Source organism: Gadus macrocephalus, chromosome 16 (genome assembly GCF_031168955.1).
Source record: "Gadus macrocephalus chromosome 16, ASM3116895v1".
Lineage (NCBI taxonomy): Eukaryota > Metazoa > Chordata > Actinopteri > Gadiformes > Gadidae > Gadus > Gadus macrocephalus.
Genome location: NC_082397.1, coordinates 8,243,289 through 8,256,119, shown reverse-complemented (window position 1 = coordinate 8,256,119; position 12,831 = coordinate 8,243,289). Strand labels below are relative to the sequence as shown.

At 46.1% G+C, this 12,831-nt stretch overlaps 1 protein-coding gene across 1 annotated transcript in view; it reads right to left on the bottom strand.

Annotated features, from left to right (window-relative positions):
- robo2 (roundabout, axon guidance receptor, homolog 2 (Drosophila)) overlaps window positions 1-12,831 on the bottom strand; it is a 255,867-nt gene that overhangs the window by 188,602 nt on the left and 54,434 nt on the right.

Below are 12,831 nucleotides of genomic sequence, written 5' to 3'. Positions count from 1 at the left end.
ATTCTGCATTCATATAAGGGGAAATCTCAAACGATGGACATGACTCCATTGGACTTTCAGGGGGGAAATATGTCACATGGTACGCTGAAGACAGATCAATACAACACAATGAACCTCTTAAAAAGTAGTTACAAATCCACAGAATCAAATGATACACCGCCACTTGGTCCATCTGACTTACAGACTAAAAAGTAGCCCATACAGCGACCAGAGAGGCACAACACCGTGGCTGTGATAGGGGAGCCAGCAGCCATGCCTCCACCCAGGCTCCACAGCAGCCTCGGCCCTCGTCTCTACATAAACACTGCCACCTGCTGATCTGTGCTATGAACACACGCAGACGCGCGCCGACACAGCCGCGCACCCCATGCAGCGGACCTCATCTGCACATCCTCGCTGGCGTCACACGCCGATGTGCTCCGCGCGTTAAATGCCATATCCATCAGCATGCAGCAGGCCGGAGACCTGTTTCTCCGCCGTAACAACGCACACCCTCTAATCAGCATGCCGGCTGGTCGCATGCAGATCCGCGAAGGTCACGGCCGGCGCAACAGCCGCGAAGGGTAAGAACAAAAACAAAGAAAAAAAAAAATGAACACTTTCTTTTCAATTTCACCCGCACATCAATCAAAATGGCTGCCCGGGCAGGAGGGGTTAATGGTGTTATTTGTCATGCCAACCGGGGGTGTCAGCCGGCGTGCCCATTAGACGTGATGTCTCCATCAGCAGACATGACAGCAGCCGGCCCCACCACTCTCTCCAGCACCATGGAAACATGCCAGCCAGTTAGGGCCCATTGGATTCGGTTTGAACTGATACACAGCCAGCCAGCCAGCAAGCCATCCAGCCTCATCAATAATTAGGGAACAGGCAGCTCATCCATGTTGTCGTCGGCGTTGTCGTTGTTGTTGTTGTATCACATATGCAAATAAGGACAAGTTGGTGAAATGGTAGCGCTGTCTCTGTGAATAAGTGTCAGGCTTGTAATCAAACAGGGAGAAGGCTGACATGATTGTTGTGTTCTTAATGAACGCAACAATCTACATCCCAGACGGCTGCTCGTTGATGTTCAACGCTTTATTATTAGGATTTCATGGATTGATTATTATGATTGTGTCATTGTCATTATCACGCAGACAGGCAGACAGATAGATAATAGATAAATGCATGTTCAGCCAGCACATGAAAAAATATATGCAGCAATGTTAAATGCAGCGTTGTGAGTTAATATTTAATGCTACAATGATCGCAAAGTGTAAACAAAAGGGTGTCAAGAAATCAAAGAAAACAGGAAGGGAGGAAAAGTTCTGATTCTATAAAATGTACAATAAAATCCTGGTCAAACGCAGGGACAGCGACCAGTTGTCTGGGGAGGTGGGCTACAAGGCGAGGTAGGAGAAAGATTGCCCTGCTGTTATTTACCGTCCTGGGGAGTGGTCTTTATCAACAAGGTGCACAGCAATTTGTTCTCGACAAACAGGCAGGGAGAAAAAAGCCAGGAACAATGCCTATAGGAATCTAGTGAAGTGGGCGAAAAAATACCCTCAATTTGTCACCGCTTTCATGGAAAAAAAATGGCAAATAACAGATTTGGGTTCCTCACTCGTGGAAACAGTGGATTAGCATAGAAAATGGCCCGTCTTGTATGCACTGGAGAGGGCTTGGTTGGGGGATGCAGTTGTCAATGGTGGAGGTCCCTCAACCTCAGGATCTCTCTTTGGAGCACAGGGACAATAAGAGCCAATAGAGATGGGTCCAAACTATGCATTTGTCATTTTTCCCTTCGATAAATATTGTTGCTTTAACTGGATTCTGGACCGCATTCATACACACACAAACACATTACACATGCTGGTCGCTTTTTCATTCAATTTCGTTGTTTTTTTTCTTACTGTTGACATTTGTTTGTTTTACCTGCCCGAGGCTAACTACTGTGTCTCTTGGATTTCATAAATAGAAAAAATAAACAAAGTCTGTCAGTAATGAAAAAAGTACCCAAACTCAGTGGCTCTCATTGATCATTCCCGTTTTGGGGGCATTGCTGACATTTCCTTTGAGAAATAGATATCCATGTAAAAAAGGAAACGTGCATGCTGCCAAATTGCGACTCTGGGCTGCGGCGTGCGACGGCATATGGTAGACAGATGATGAAGGATCGCTGCATACAAAACAAATGGTCTCACCTATGGAAGTGACGTTTCCATGGCTCAGGACTTAGCTCTGTCCTCTAGATCCATCCAGAATAGAGCAGGGGGACGATGTCATTACGCATGACAGGTCACTACGCTATGAAGTGGTTGACATCAAACAAACAAAAGAGCTTTAGTTTTATCTCTACTCCAGGGCTGAGGTTTCACGTTAATATGGGGTGGATTGAAATACTGTAAGTACTGAAAACAGAACAAGGCATCATTGAAGTGAGATAGTGTTGCTGTGTTTACTTTGGGTAAAATCAAATGCCACCAAAACACAAACACTTGCTAAGAGGTATTAACACACAATAGTCAAAATGTAATTTTGATATTGATATCATTATTGGCAGGAGCTTTCAAGGAATGTTAAATTGTTATCTTGTGTTTTATTCAATAGATGATTGTTTCGCATCAGTGTCTTTGTGCACGTGACTTAAATCAAGCAAAGGGAAAAAAAACTCCATTCACATCAACCATGTTAAGCTCCCCAATGTTTTATCTATTAAAATGATGGCTTTGACACTCATGATCATTTCAACATAATTCAACATCATTTATTATTATGTTCAAATGAAAGTCGTCTGAGCGTCTCCGTTATTTCTTTGCTCTGCCAGATACTTTATTTGTGTATATTCTTTTCAGGCATGGCTGCTAATGTCATTTATTTCAGCGTGCACATATTCACTCCGATGGATTGCGAAACCAAAGCCATTAGTTGATAATATGCTGTCTATTTCTCCCTGTTACTCATCACCAAATGCATTTATATGGCATGCTGATCAGGGGAGCACTTTGCCTTCCTGGAGCTCTTGATCTCCACACATGTTCATATATGAACATCTATAAGTATGTATACGATGATGTTATGTTCTTATATCTATACATGCTAGTCATATACATAACATCAGCATGTATTTTCTGATGTTATGTGCATATGACTAGTATGTATAGATATATGCACAACCTTACATCTTCATAAAACTAGCAAGCATGTTTATAGATTTATACTGACTATCTATGTTGAGATGTACATACCCATACTGTGTAAGTGCAAAAATAAATATCTTTGTAAGCATGTATGGATGTGAGTGCATGCAGCATGGGTAATAAAAATGATTTCTTGCATGTACATAGAGCTTGTGTATGCCTGTGTGTGTCTGTGTGCTAGACTTATTGTTAGAGAAATAGCTCCTCAGAAATTTGTTACAAAAAAGGGTTCCCTAAAAGGGGCAATCCACATACAAATTTGACATGAACATGTTTCATAGGAGTTGGGATATTACAATGTGTGAGTGGGTGATTAAAGCCCCACCCAGGCTCCATTGTTTACGTTGGCCCCTCCATTATTCAGCTATAGCTATGAGTCCTGTCACCCAGCACAATGTAGCGTTCTCCTCAAAACATCCATAATCCATATCAGTATACACAAACCATTACTTGCACAGCCTTTTTCCCTTATCTTCAACATATCCCACAAGAGGGCAATCCTTTGTCGCCTTTTGCTGCTTTTGGTTTACATAAATAACAAAAACACACACATTACCAACACAGAGGTAATGGTCCCATTATTAACCCTTGAATGCGTTGTGTGAATTATAAGTAGGAGTTAATGAGTTTTTTATTCATTAGTTATTAAGTTTAGTATGAACTATGGTCGTGTCTCCCTACCCTCCATCCGTTGCTGTGTGATGTACACCTGCCAAATGTCGATAATGTGGCCGTATTTGCATATCAGACCTGTGAACTAGTAGCAGTGGTGACAACACTTTTGTACCTGCATTGCCAACCAAATCAGATTTCAGATAGTGCTGTAGAGATTAAAAAAATATTTTGTCTGTCGCAAAAAAACATTGCAGAAACTCACACTGAGGCAGAGTGGTGCTTTGTGTGCATGCCGTGCATGCGTACTTGTGTGTTTATGCGCATCCTTGTGTAGCTGTTTGTAGGTGTGTGCGTTTATTTATGGCTATGTTTGTGTACATGTGTTTGTGCGCCTCTGTTTATGTGCATTCTTGTGTTCATGTGTGTTGGTGTTCATGTGCATGTTTATTTACATGTATGTGTGCATATGCGTTTGTATGTGTGTGAGAGTGTGTGTGCATGTTTGTGTACGTGTGTGTATGTGTGTATAAGGAGTGGGTCAGGCGGCTTTACGCCGTCTCCCCGAGGCTGCTCTGCTCCAGAGTGAAGACATATGGCCGATTCTGTGTCCTCCTACCCCACCCTGTGGTCTCTCACCGACATGCTCCTCTCTCTCTCTCTCTCTCTACCTCTCTCTCTCTCTCTACCTCTCTCTACCTCTCTCTCTCTCTCTACCTCTCTCTCTCTCTCTACCTCTCTCTCTCTCTCTCTCTCTCTCTCTCTCTCTCTACCTCTCTCTACCTCTCTCTCTCTCTCTCTCTACCTCTCTCTCTCTCTACCTCTCTCTCTCTCTACCTCTGCCTCTCTCTCTCTCTACCTCTCTTCTCTCTCTCTCGCTACCTCTCTCTCTCTCTCTACCTCTCTACCTCTCTCTCTCTCTATGCCTCTCTCTCTCTATGCCTCTCTCTCTCTACCTCTCTCTCTCTCTACCTCTCTCTCTCTCTCTCTCTCTACCTCTCTCTCTCTCTCTCTCTACCCCCCTCTCTCTCTCTACCCCTCTCTCTCTCTCTCTACCCCTCTCTACCTCTCTCTACCTCTCAGCACACAGGGGGTAGAAAAGGACAGAGGGAGAGAGGGAGGAGAGAGAGGAGAGGAAGAGAGGGGGAGGGAAAGAGGGGTGAGGAGATGGGGCAGAGAGGGGAAGAGAGGGGGAAATAAATAGGGGGGTTAGATAAAGACAGAGAGAGAGAGAGAGAGAGAGAGAGAGAGAGAGAGAGCGGGGGGACCTCTCCCAGATAGAAACAGCAAAGAGCACAGAATAAGAAAAAAGGGAAAAGAGAAAGAAATGGCTTGACCCTGATCCCTCCAGTTCTCAGCATACCCCATAATCCCTGCCCACTTGATGATTTATAAGACACAGGCTGGTGAATATTTCATGATAATACATGTGGGCTAATATGGCTTCTATGGAGTCTGCTGCACTATGGGGAGGCCTGGATTGCATGGCGTGTTATGGCTGTGCTCTAATCAATCAGAGCATACAGTAGGTGTGGAGGAGGGGGTCTGTTCTCATTACCCAGACAAACGTGCATTACACGTTATAAATTATACAGAAAAACCCAGAGGTCTACTCTTCACGTCCTAATGGGCAGAGATGAGATCTGCAAGATGGATTTGGTTTTCATTTTGGAATAAAGTGCTTTAAAAGGGGGTGAACAAAGCAACGCAATCCAAAAAGACACAGAGTGATATTAAGGGGCAATGTGGCAAACAGGAATTTGGGTGTGGAACGCCCGTGATGTTGCTTTATTAGCTATCATGCCGTCGAGTTATGCGTTTCAAATGCGTGACTTGCATTTAAACATGAGGCACTCAAGAGAGAAGATCTCTGTAGTGTGTGTTCGGTTTTTGAAATATAAGCTAAAGTGAGTGCCTGAACCGGGGTGAAGGTAGCAATGCAGCAGCAACATAAATAACAACCTGGGGTAATATAACACGAGTAGGAGGAAAACAAAGCTTTGGTGGAGGAAAGCTGTTCACACATACCACCAGAGGACTCCCAGTCTTCATACAAAGTACAAACCTCACAAGCGTCTTAGAGTACCATATTAACCCATTTAGGCCTAAAGCGCCTGGAAAAAATGCCTGTAAAACCTATAGGCGATTTCAGAAAAGCCCCCAAAACCTGAAGTTTTTCTAGAAATTCAGCAATTGTGTCAACGCCTACTAAATTACTGATTTCTCAGCCCCTGTAACAGATAGGAACACAATTCAAAAAGTATTTGAGAGCTGACACCTGTGGCTTACATGGGAAATTTGAGTTTTTATTTACAAATATTTACAATATTTACATACAGGTAGAAAAGTAAATAAAAAAGTAAAAAAATATGTAAAAGTGCAGGAACAGCACAAAACAGTAAAAAAAATAAAGTATAATAAAGTGAAATAAGTATATAAGAAAGTAATAAAGTATATAATAACAAACATGGGAAGGGGAACAGACTGGGACTAAAACTGTAAACAGTCTGCGTTTTAAATTACATGCACTTGTATGTGATGACTACTGAATAAAAGTATTATGCATAATACAAATACAATTGCATTCCATCCTAAGAAGTAGCGTAATTAAAAGATACAGGCTATAATTTGGGAATGTATAGTAGCCTAGGCATTATTGTTCTGGAGATCGCAGTTAGGTGTGAAATTCCAAAGAAGCTCTATTCTTTGGAAGAGATGTATTGCTAGTCTGGAGATCGCACTTACATTCCAGAGAAGCTTATCTGGTTTTACGGGTGCTTTACGCATCTCCGGGACAGTAATACATCTTTTACATATAAACTGTCGTAATTTCTTATTACAGCATCATCACAATCAATAAGTATTACTATTGATAAGTATAAGTGACATTCCAGAGAAGCTTATCTGATTTTACGGGTGCTTTACGCATCTCCGGGACAGTAATACATCTCTTACATATAAACTGTCGTAATTTCTTATTACAGCATCATCACAATCAATAAGTATTACTATTGATAAGTATAAGTGACATTCCAGAGAAGCTTATCTGGTCTTACGCACCCGGGTGCTTTGCGCATCTCCGGGACAGTAATACATCTCTTACATATAAACTGTCGTAATTTCTTATTACAGCATCATCACAATCAATAAGTATTACTATTGTCCTTGCCTCCAGATGGCCGCAAATCTGTCCCGGGACATATTTCTGGCGAATTGCGTCCGAAAGAGATTCTTACTCTGTCGCCAGTAATCTCTTCGCACCGGCAACACAAGCAGCCCCATTCCCATAGCCCCATTCCATACTTCTTCTTCCTCGTCGTCATTCACGAACATGTGCCTTAACCATAATTCCCGGTCAATCGGTTCGTATTCGTCATCAAAGTACTCGGCCTCATCAACATCTTCGAAGCCGAGAAACTCCTCGAAATCGCTACCGTCAGAAAAGTCTTCAGTCTCAAATTCCGCCATACTTGCTTGAAGAAATTTCTGAACTAAACTCACGAGGAACAAGTTGACACCTATATGTGTCTATTATGATGCATTTCAGTGGCCCAGAGGCCGACACTTTGGGCAAAAACCCCCCTTATACAGAAAAACGACGCAAACGCTTTCCCGTCCTTAAAGGTAGAATGACGCAACAGCGCCCCCGGCTTTAAAGGTAGAACAGCGGCAATGCTTTCCCGGCTTAAATGGGTTAAGCGCTATATAAATTTCATTTATTATTATTATTATTATTAAACCTCGCTAACAAACAGGAAACATAGACTGCTGTCCTCCAGAAGTATTCGGCCTTCGACAGTTTTCTACCTACTTCAATCCGTCTGTATTAAAAACCAGAACCATCTTTATTTGGTCGGCAATATTATCAGCGAGTAACATAGTGTTTATAAGCAGCTTAGGCATGTTGTTACCAGGACACGAGACCAAAAGGCTGAATTACTCTCTGCAAGCATCACTCATAAGGTTCTACTTTACACACAGCAGAGGAATGAGGCACCTGGGGTGTGTGTGTGTGTGTGTGTGTGTGTGTGTGTGTGTGTGTGTGTGTGTGTGTGTGTGTGTGTGTGTGTGTGTGTGTGTGTGTGTGTGTGTGTGTGTGTGTGTGTGTGTGTGTGTGTGTGCGCGCGTGTGTGTGTGTGTGTGTGTGTGTGTGTGTAAACAGGCTGATAGCGAGGGATTTCTGCTGACAAGCAGCATGGCTAGGCAGTATCTAAGCCCCAGCACCAGCCCCTCCCGACTCCACCAGCCCCCTCTCCAGGTTGCAGCAAGTGGGGACCAAAGCAGCACCACGAGGGGGGTGGAGGCTCCGGAGAGGGAGACCCCAGACTGTGGGGGTGTTCTCCCCAAGCTGAGGGGAGGTGAGTGGTGGATGACAGGCTGGGGGCAGGCTGCTCCTCTCTGATCCATCCATCCTGCAGCTGAACCTGCAGACAGCGCTGTACCTCCCTCTGGCCCCTAGGGGGGGTTGTTCCACCCCTATTAGTGTGTGTGTGTGTGTGTGTGTGTGTGTGTGTGTGTGTGTGTGTGTGTGTGTGTGTGTGTGTGTGTGTGTGTGTGTGTGTGCGCGCGCGTGCGTGCGTGTATGTGTTTTTGTGTATTTGTGTGTGCAAATGAGGCTGTGTGTGTGTGTGTGCGTGTGTATACATTTGTATCCGTGTGTGAGTGTGCGTTTGTGTGCCAGCGAGCGACGTTGTGTTTGTTTGCGTGTGCACGTTCATGCAAACTGTGTGTCCATGCATGGGCAATGGATGAAAGAAAGAGTGTTTGTGTGTGTGTGCGTTTGACGCGCGTGCGGTGCGTCGCGTGTGCCTCCCGCACCCCCTGTGTGCCGCGTGTCAGTCCACAGGCTCAGCAGACCCTCTCCTCCCGCCATTGTGCCTTTCAGTCAGCCGGGCCACTCGGCGAGGAGGGAGGCAGCCTGTCAGAGGGCTGTCTCAGTGGGTGATGTTAATATGGCAATGCTAAGCTGCTAAAGGACTTAAGCAGCTTACAGAGTACAGCAAAATAAACTTGATGATTCCTCTGCAGTTTCCCCCCGACTTTTTATAAATCCTCAAGAGTTTAAATACAACATCCTACCTCACGCCGGCCCTGCGATGACAAGCCCGCCGATTAGAATTTGCACACTTGCAAAGGAAGTCGGAATTCCATACGCAACACCGCCAAAGCCGAGTTTCATCACTTTCACTATAAACGACTTACTGCATCAACAGTATTTCCTGTTGGATGTGCTTTTCAATGCACAACTTTGGACAAAGTTGAGGTTTCTGTGAAAAGTCGGTTTGTCGGTGGGCTGAGAAATCGTCACCCCCCCCACCCAATCTATATCCATACATGTGCTCAGTCTCTTTCAGCCCCTCCCCTGCTAAAGGAAGGCTAACGGCGAGGATAAGCTTCCATTGAGCACTGAGGGTTCAGAGAGCTGATCAATAAGGTATTGGCAATGACATGTGAAGCGCTGACAGCAGCCACTCAATCTTCCTTTATGATGTGGCGAGGCGTCTCGCTGGCAAAATCACATCAAGCAGACATGCGATGGATCCCCGCAAATTGCCGCTTGCGCCATCCATCACTGAATTAACTGCCCTGTTTCTGATGAAATGAGACTCCAAATGTACAGCTACTGCCAACACGTTAGCTAGAGCTGTACGCTAGCTATAGCTGTACACTAGCAATAGCTGTACATTAGTTAAAGCTTTACGCTAGCTATAGCTATAGCTGTACGTTAGCTATAGCTGTACGCCAGCTTAGCTTCACGTAAGCTATAGCCGTACGCTAGCTATAGCTTTATGTAAGTTATAGCTGCACGGTAGCTATAGCTGCTTAACGTATGCTATAGCTGCATGTTATTTATAGCTTTACGTTAGCTATAGCTGTTCGTTAGCTATAGCTGTATGCTAGCTATAGCTGTATGTATACTAGCTATAGCTCTGTGTTAGTGTGGATACCATGTCGTACTGAATCAAGGGATGCATCTGGACTGAACCAGAGCTCAGATGACAAGAACCAGAATCCCTCCATGCTCTCCATGTCTTACCAGCCCAGTCACATGCTAGCTGGGCCCCTAGCCTGCCTCACCAGCCTCTCCAGAACCCAGTAACCCAGTCCCTCACCCACATTCCTCCTGCAATGATAATACCAGCATAACAGCCACTAATCCCAGCATGCAACACTGCTCAATTACAGTCTTCAGGAGGATGGGATTAGGGAAGCAGAGATGGTGGGAGAGAGGGTGGGAGGGGGGTTGAGGCATGGGGGAGAGGGAGGGGAGAGGGGGAGTTGAAGCTGATGGCTAGTGGTTTGTCTGTTAGTTTGTGTGTTTGTCTGTTAGTTTCTGTGTGTGTGTGTGTGTGTGTGTGTGTGTGTGTGTGTGTGTGTGTGTGTGTGTGTGTGTGTGTGTGTGTGTGTGGTTGTGAGTACGTGTGTGTCATGGGGTTTGGGGGCTGGGTGATTGAGGGGGGAGTGAAGAAAGGAGAAAGCTGGGGAGGGAGTAAGGGATAATACACATACATGCGCGCACACATAGTGTGTCTGTGTATGTGTGTGTGTGTGTGTGTGTGTGTGTGTGTGTGTGTGTGTGTGTGTGTGTGTGTGTGTGTGGACGTCTCTTTACTGCCATGAAGGGCAGCAGATGAAGGGAGGGAGACAGAGACACAGCAGCAGTGGGTACATCCCCAATAGCCTGTCACCAGCCGACAGAGCAGAGGAGCGGCGAGGCAGCGGAGCGTGCCGAACAGCACGCGGGACTGGCGGGGCTGAGCCAGGCTTCAGGAAGACAGGGGGGGAGAGGGAGAGGAAGGGGGTGTAAGAGGAGGGAGGTGAGAGAGAGCAGAGCGGGAGAGAGAGAGAAAATGGGGAAGAGAGAAAGAGCAGGGGAGGATGTGAGAGAGAGAGAGAGAGAGAGAGAGAGAGAGAGAGAGAGAGAGAGAGAGAGAGAGAGAGAGAGAGAGAGAAAATAAGGGCGAGTGAGAAGGAGGTAGTGAAGGAGAGGGAGAGATGATGTGGGAGAGGGAGAGAAAAAAAGAAAGAGATGATGTGGGAGAGGGAGAGACAGAGAGAGAGACAGAGAGAGAGAGAGAGAGAGAGAGAGAGAGAGAGACAGAGAGAGAGAGAGAGAGAGAGACAGAGAGAGAGAGAGAGAGAGAGAGAGAGAGAGAGGATTGTATTCTGCTAGGGATGTGAAGGGGGGGGGTATTTGACTTTGTAACAGAGACGCCAGCTCTGGTTGGTTGAGGCGATGGGTGAGGCGGCGGTGGAGACGAGGAAGACGGGTGGTGGGGGTTTGCAACGGATGACAGAGTTGCAGGACAGGATAGCAAAGGTCATTGGTATATTTTTTTCCCGAAGCTCGGATAAACATTTCTGCCTATTGTTATTGTGGCTGCCTTGAAGGCAGAAGGGAGAGGATGGAGAGAGATATAGCTTGATGGGTGGAGGCATGGGCAGGGGCTGGAGGGAGAAGGGAGAAAAGAGATTGAGAGATAAAAGAGTAGTCCAAGAGAAGCAGAGAGCAGTAAGGCAAGGGGGGAGGGACATACTGAGAGAGAGAGAGAGAGAGAGAGAGAGAGAGAGAGAGAGAGAGAGAGAGAGAGAGAGAGAGAGAGAGAGAGAGAGAGAGAGAGAGAAAGAGAAAGAGAGAGAGAGAGAGAGAGAGAGAACGAGAGCAAGAGAGAGAGAGAGAGAGAGAGAACGAGAGCGAGAATAGAAAGACAGATAGTGATGGAGTTGGAGCGAGTTGAGCTCAGAAATAAGACCATTCTTATTTCTTACGATAATCTGGGCCACAATATCCACCACCTCCCTCCCTACTTTCCCCTCCCCTCTCCTCCTACCCCCTTCAGTCCCTTTTGGCCATGGATGTTGATTGAGGATGCTGGCAGGGAGATGAGCCACAATCAACTCCCCATCAAAACAGCCATCACACACACACATACACATTCACACACTGACACACACATATCTCGCTCCCTCTCTCACACACACAAACACACTCACACTCACACAAACAAACACACAAACACACACATCGAGTTTGCAGAGATTACGTCTTTGCATGTGTCAACGTTCCCCAGCTGCTCCTCATCAGCCCGGAGCCTTCTCCTGAAGGTTATCATCTCCTCAGAGTTAAACCGGGTGGAGTGGCGGTCTCCCGCTACGCAGCGGTACGGCGCAGCCTCCACCGGGGTGGTCAGCCGGAGGTATTGATCGGTGGGGCTCAGCGGACGGAGAGGTATCTGTGACGGGGGGGAATCACAGCTCACTGGAGCGGTGACACGCCGCAACGGCCCCAAAGAAAAGCCTACAGATTGTTCTGTCCGGAGCGCAGCCCTGAGGGGAGCTCATGTTCCGCTGTCAGCTTCTGTCCCAGCGCCTCTCAGCCATCCACCCCCCCCCCCTGCCCCCTTCTCCCTGCCCCGGCATGAACCGGGGGTCAGATGCGGAGCACACACACACACACACACACACACACACACACACACACACACACACACACACACACACACACACACACACACACACAGACATACACAAACACAGACACAGACACACACACACAGACACACACACTAGGGCGCGACCGATTCATCGGCCTGCCGATTTAATCGGCCGATTATAGCCTTTTTGAAAATAATCAACATCTGCCAAAAAGACACCGATTACAACCGATTCTTTTTTTTTTTTTTTTTATGTTATTGCGCTTAGTATCCTGCAGATTGCGCTCCTACTCGCCTTGCTAACTAACAAATTTAGCTGGAGTCAAAAAGAGGAGATTGAATTTTACCGTACAACATGAAAGCACGCTCGCTCAGGCAGCTGCGCGCTCACCTCACCAATGTACACAAGACGCGTTGTTTGAGCATGTTGTGCCCGTTTTTCTTTAGGTCCCAGGCCATGTTAATTTGTTATACTGTAGACTCTAACGGTGAGACCATACTGCTCAGCACGCACGTGTTAGTCACTGCTCACGAGCGCAGCACATTGGGAGTTAGTTATTTATTTTACATTTTACATTACACTAATTTTTGACTGTAAATGTATT